This window comes from Euphorbia lathyris, chromosome 6 (assembly GCF_963576675.1).
Source record: "Euphorbia lathyris chromosome 6, ddEupLath1.1, whole genome shotgun sequence".
NCBI classification, from domain to species: domain Eukaryota; kingdom Viridiplantae; phylum Streptophyta; class Magnoliopsida; order Malpighiales; family Euphorbiaceae; genus Euphorbia; species Euphorbia lathyris.
This window is the reverse complement of record NC_088915.1, coordinates 2,279,964-2,286,199: the sequence shown is the minus strand read 5'-3', so window position 1 is coordinate 2,286,199 and position 6,236 is coordinate 2,279,964. Positions and strand designations below refer to the sequence as shown.

Sequence of the window (6,236 nt, the reverse complement as noted above, 5' to 3'; positions counted from 1 at the left end):
AGGCGCCGGGGTAAGGTTTTTCAGTAGGGGCGCTTTTCTACACGCGGTTTAAACCGCCTCTAGCATCCATTTTCATTTAAAAAAAATACCGACTGAAATTCAGTCGGTAATCCGTCGCTAAAATTTTAGTAACCAAATATAAATTTACCGAAGAAATTTCTGTCGAAATTCATATCAATTATTTTGGGATTGCAGCCTCAATCTGAGGAAGCAAACACGTTATTACAATTTACATCATGTCAATAACAAATGATCAATTACAACTGTATGCTTGGTGAGAAAGCTTCTTTTTTCATTTTTTCAGTTTTTTACCTTAATTTTCCTTAGTACAAGAGGTTCTCTGTTGCAGAAAATTCAGATAAATAAAATGAAGAAAGCACTTATTGTTGTCACTCTGAATCTAATTAACCTTACATAACATTAGGGTTCAATTTCTTACTTGCATAGCTAAGCTTCAATACACATAAATGTATTAAACACAAAAATATTCATTTAGACCATATAAACACTACAAAAAAAAAGGTATTTACGGACGAAATTTTTCTACTGTAGCGACGGTTTTAACCGTCGCTACAAATAGTACCGACAGTTTTTGTAACCGTCGGAAAAGTGTTGTTATTGCAGCTGTTGCTACTTTACCGACGGTTTTACAAAGGCGCCGGGGTAAGGTTTTTCAGTAGGGGCGCTTTTCTACACGCGGTTTAAACCGCCTCTAGCATCCATTTTCATTTAAAAAAAATACCGACTGAAATTCAGTCGGTAATCCGTCGCTAAAATTTTAGTAACCAAATATAAATTTACCGACGAAATTTCTGTCGAAATTCATATCAATTATTTTGGGATTGCAGCCTCAATCTGAGGAAGCAAACACGTTATTACAATTTACATCATGTCAATAACAAATGATCAATTACAACAGTATGCTTGGTGGATCCATCATCGAGAACCCACTCCTCCAGTGTCTTGGTGCGAGATACTAGTCTATCGGAGTGGAAATTTGTCGCCGAGCCACCCGAAAAAGAGCTGGCCAGCCAAAGTTCTACAGAGTGCAACAGCATTGACAGATATTCTCAAAATTATAACTAAAATTAACAAAATCTGGAAACATAACCAAAAGTAGTTCAATAACATAGAAATCCACCTAAATTTATTTGTTGACTATGAGTAAGTTTCCACTGAGCTCCTTGAACAACAGCATTAGCATCGTCATTTCCATAAAGACTCAGAAAAATAGTTTCAGCATTTCAGCCTACAAAATCTCATAAAAAATAGGCTTAATAAATAAAGACTCGGAAAGTAGGAGAATTAGACTAAGTTTCATATAAGAATGTCAGTTTAAATTGTAACAATCAACAAATCAACTCACCATGAGTACTCCAAGATGGTCATTTCCATAACTTTCTACATTGACATTTGCTTCCTCCTCACCTGGCTAGTAAGTTGATCAGCCATGAAAAAGTCGACCATTAGAACCTTATAAAATGAAGAGTAGACTATGTTGCGAAGAACACGAAGGAAGCAGTAACTAGTAGGTCGATAAAAGAAGTCAAAAGGGCAAATGAGCAAGGCCAAGAAAATCTGGAAAAATGATTGAAAATGTATGATTAATTAAGCACAAGTTTAAGTGATGAAATTGAAAATGAGGATAAATTAAGGAAGAATATATACTTACAAGGAGGAGGATTCCAGGAATGGCATCAATATGGTTCAAGGCCTGCAGCAATTCCATATTGTAATTAGTCGAAAACTCGAAATGTGCATACTTTTTAATGTTGAAATGACATAAATTGGGTGAAAAATCACAATGGAAATGTAGTAGATGGCCTTATTCTTCAAGATTAAATCATCTCTGAGCCACAAGTCTAAAACCACTACTTTATTTTAACTACCTGCTTAAAAATAGTGCTTGTCCCAGATCCAATGTATCCAACTAATAGAATCTTTAGAAGTGTTCTCTGTGCTCAAGATAGTCAGGGAAAATTCTACTTGTCATACTGCTAAATTGTTCTCCAGAAACATTTGATGATTTAGAAGGAACATGTAGTGATAAGAAAGTGCAAACCAGCTTCATTCCCACCTGAAAAGCAACCCAACGATCAATGAATGCCAAAATACGGATGACATTATTTCAGTGTTGTACATTCACATATGACACATACCTTGCCTCAAATGTAACCTTTAGTGTTCTTCTGCCCCTCTTCTTGATATGATCCACCCTCATTCACACAAAAGTGTGGGTTCCCAGCACATTGAACTCCTGCTAGCTGCAATGTTGAATAGAAAAACAGACATAAGTTTGTGAAGTGTCAGAGCGCCTGGATACCCTAGAATGCTTAATAAAGCTTATACTCATTTGAGAGACTAACACCTAGAATGCTTCTAAAAACATGATTAGAATGACAAATAATTCAAAATATTTTTCTCTCTTTCATTTCAGGTCTAAAGTATGACAGTCATAAGCCAATCTAATTGGAAATAAGAGCAGCAAGTTCAACTCTGCTAGTAGCATGTATAATATCAAAGTGAGACTTTACCATGATATCATTCCACATAATATGTATATTTTCTGTAAAACAACAAGCTAAACAGGTTGAATGATGAGGTAACATGTTCATAATCAGTGAAGATGTTCACTATCAATAACAACAATGAAAGATATAATAAACTGAAGCCAAAAGCAGAGTGAGGGCAAACAGCATACCAAGTGAAGCCATAACAGGGTATTTGTAAATATTTATGTTTTTCATAGAAACATGAGTGAACCAAACATCCTTTTAACATAAGATTCAAATTCAGGTTTAGGGTTTAATTCTTGGTCGTACAGAATCTGTTTAGCGAGATGAGTATCAATAGCTATCAGTTGAGGTTTTGGACCTAGCCACTGCACAAAGTTCTTTCCTGCATCCAATAAGCCCCAATTAAGACCAAAGATTATAACTTAATTGCCTTAATTAACAGCAAAAAGAAGTTACCCTATTGCTTGGTCCATAGTAAAAATGAGGCTGAACTTCATAAAATACTTGATGATCTGATAATTCCATGGAAGTGGCCATAGCTCCTTTCCAATTTTAACAATATCCTTGGGGTGTGCATGGAAGAAATTGTAAGAAGGTCCTTTTATGCCACCTGCTCTTAGTTCTCTCTGTAATCATAATAATTAGAATTCTTGTGTTACAAATGGCAAATTCTAAAATTGCAAAATATAAGAAACGTTAGTTCTACTATATAAACTATACCATTACCTTTTGATTAACCTTCAGAATAAACCTTGCATTGAATAGGGTCTAGCCCCAGTTGGGCTTCTCATAGACGCTCGGTATCCCCACACTTGCTTTCGAAAAGCCAACGCCCAATGTCCTGCATGCAGCTACTGAGACCAATAAATCACGAGGATTGAGAAGTTATGTTTTGTGCAATCAGAGTTACTCTAAAAAAAGGAAATAAGAAGAATAGAGATAAGATGAAGAAGAATAAAATCGATAAGAACAAAAAGAAAGCAAAAAAAAAAGGAAAACTGAAAATCTGAAACCTAATTGAAACAACCTGAAAGAACATTGACTATGAGAGAGAAAGAGAGAAAGAGAGGATTGAAGACAAAATGAAGAAACCTGAATAGTGAAATTCTATTTAGGTTTTGTGAAATCAGAGTTTTAATCCACAAAAAGAACAGTTACGAAGAAGAAAACGATAGAGAAAAAGAATAAGAACGATAATTCATACCTCCTGCAGACATGAATCGAATGGGTGGTGAAATCCATAGAGCGATTTGAACCTGGCGAAGGAAGCTGGCGAAGATTATTAATCGACTCATTCCAAAGATCGAGAGAGAGAGAGAGAGAAGGAAGTTGGCGAAGATTAGCTGTATTCCATATCACTTGGACAAACTATGGGCTGCCCTATACTAATACTAATGAGCTGTAAGCTTTGCTGGAAAATCAGACAATAAACAATATCAGTAAGCTAAACAAGAAAGAACAGAATTCAAAAAAGAAATAAACACAAAAATGAGATACTCAGCATCTATATCTAGAAACAGTACCTGTCTATAAACTAAAGGATCTCCACATGATTTTTGGAGTTCAACTACATGTAGATATGGACTAATTTAAAAACAGCTGGTACAATTTGAAAGATATCTACAAATAAGAAAAGGCAGAAACCTAGATAGTATAAATAGAGATTCAGACTTACCCTTGATCTAGGTTCCTGAAGAAGCACCGTGAAGAACCCAAAGCTCAGAAAGGATCTACAACAATCAAACGCGCATACAACGATCTCAAAAAATCAAACGATAAAGAACAAGTGTCTAACGAAAATATTTCAGAACACATAACAATAAAATTCAGCCTAATTATAATTTGAGACTAACGATGGGCGATCGGAAGTCTAACCTTGGGCGGACGGACTCAATTGGAGACTGCGATATACGAGATGTGCAGAACCAAAGTTTGACGAACGATAATTTCAGATTGCGCGACATAGGAGATGTGAAGAACGAGAGACTGTGGATTTAGGAATTAGGGATTACAAGTATAGGTAAGTTGTGGATTAGTCTAGCCCAATTAATATTTTGGGCTTTTTTAGTTGAGCCCATGAGACAGTTTATAAAACTGTTGCTATAAAAGTGTTGTTAAAGGCCTGTTTTTTTGTAGTGAAAGAATTTTCGAAAAATTCTCATGAAAGATGGAACGAAGTATCCTTGATGTTGTCCCTTATAAACATGATCAAATGATACATATGTGAAAGAGTATGAATGATCAGCATACTAAGTCTCGAATATAGGGGCTTATGCTTGGAGGATAACATGCCGAAAACAGCAGCTGCTGTAAGTAAATCTCTAAATAGAAGAATAGATATAGCTTGAATTAAACAGATGATAAATTTGGTCTAAGTTATTCTAAGGCTATGACATAGAGATGATTGAGAAATCTACGAAGTCGAATAGCTAGTTGTACCTATGAGTATGTAATATAAAGAACTAAGTCAATCACGAGCCATCTTCATTTTCCTATCAGAAGCAGCGACATCAGTCCTATCAGAAGCAGCCACATCAGTCCTACCACCTTTGCTTCACTCACTCCAGCAGGTTGATCTCAAAAATACAAAACCTTGGCCAACTCACATTATAAAAAATATTAAGGGCCTCAAAATCCCACACTACTGTTAATGTTCATTGTTGTGAATATATTTAGACCATAGCACATTTAGGACAAATTATATTTTATTTGTTGGTCTTTCAACAACTAGGCTCCGCGGCCTACCGACACAAGACTTTCAACTTCAAGACTAAGAATTCGACCATTCCAAATAGAATCATTGCATGTTCCAACCTTAGCAAAACTTTTCTCTCTAAGATCATATGAAACTATATTACTCATTATATCAACATTAAGTAGAATCTTATCTCCTCTCTTTGAATACCCAATGACATTCACACATAGAAACCAAGATATGTCAAAAAATAAGGGATTTACAACAGAGTATAACTTTGTCCAAGTAAATTGATTAACCCCATCATTCTTCCTCATAGAAATAGCTGATGCAAAGGCATCCTCCTAAAATATGTAATTACCTTAAAACTCTATCAGTTGAATTGAAAGATAAAACAGGTTGAGGAACTAAGGAGAATGTCTCATTTCTCATATTAAATGCCACAACCTCTGAATTGGATAACCAATGTAGACTACCATCAGTGAAGTAACCCATTTCACAAAGATACACATTCCTATCTATTCTGTATCCGAGGGAAGGGGGATTCTGAATCCTTCTCCAAATATTTGATTTAAACCCATAAATCCAAAATTGAACTTCAATATCAAGTTTTCGCTTGACATATACCCTTAAAAACCCTTTGTACTCATCAATAGCGTCATCATAACCCAAACCTGGCCCATTTAAGTAATAAAATTGATCATTAGCTGGGTCTTCCAAAGGCCAATCAGGAAGATCCTTACACCGGCGAGTGGATGGATTCCACAGGGACAGTTCTAATTTAGGTTGGTACAATGAACTTTGATTCAAGAGAACCAAACCTTTATAGTAACCATAGACATTCTTCAATGAGGATGAGACTTGTTTTTCTATGCCTATAATATCTTCTTGAAGCTCGACATTCACATCACAAACATGAAAATTGTTATTCAATTGGTCTGATAAAATCACAAACATGAAGTTTGCGGAGATTTAAGTTTTGAGAAGACTTGCTTAGATGAGAACTGATAAAATCAGGGCTTTCA

At 35.5% G+C, this 6,236-nt stretch overlaps 1 long non-coding RNA gene across 6 annotated transcripts; it reads right to left on the bottom strand.

Moving 5' to 3' along the window:
* Window positions 1-809: 809 nt before the first annotated feature.
* On the bottom strand, window positions 810-4,497 carry LOC136231992 (uncharacterized). 6 transcript variants are annotated; one of them, XR_010690221.1, is made up of 13 exons: window positions 4,392-4,495; window positions 4,192-4,246; window positions 4,040-4,083; window positions 3,721-3,927; window positions 3,243-3,357; window positions 2,973-3,142; window positions 2,823-2,898; window positions 2,160-2,264; window positions 1,890-2,077; window positions 1,673-1,714; window positions 1,367-1,578; window positions 1,142-1,249; window positions 810-1,039 (listed from the first exon to the last, which is right to left on the bottom strand). It is a non-coding gene; the product is annotated as an uncharacterized lncRNA (long non-coding RNA). The 6 variants fall into 6 exon arrangements; XR_010690223.1 differs by having other exon boundaries at window positions 3,243-3,370; window positions 3,721-4,083; window positions 4,392-4,497; XR_010690224.1 differs by having other exon boundaries at window positions 3,243-3,367; window positions 3,721-4,083; window positions 4,392-4,497.
* Window positions 4,498-6,236: the final 1,739 nt, after the last annotated feature.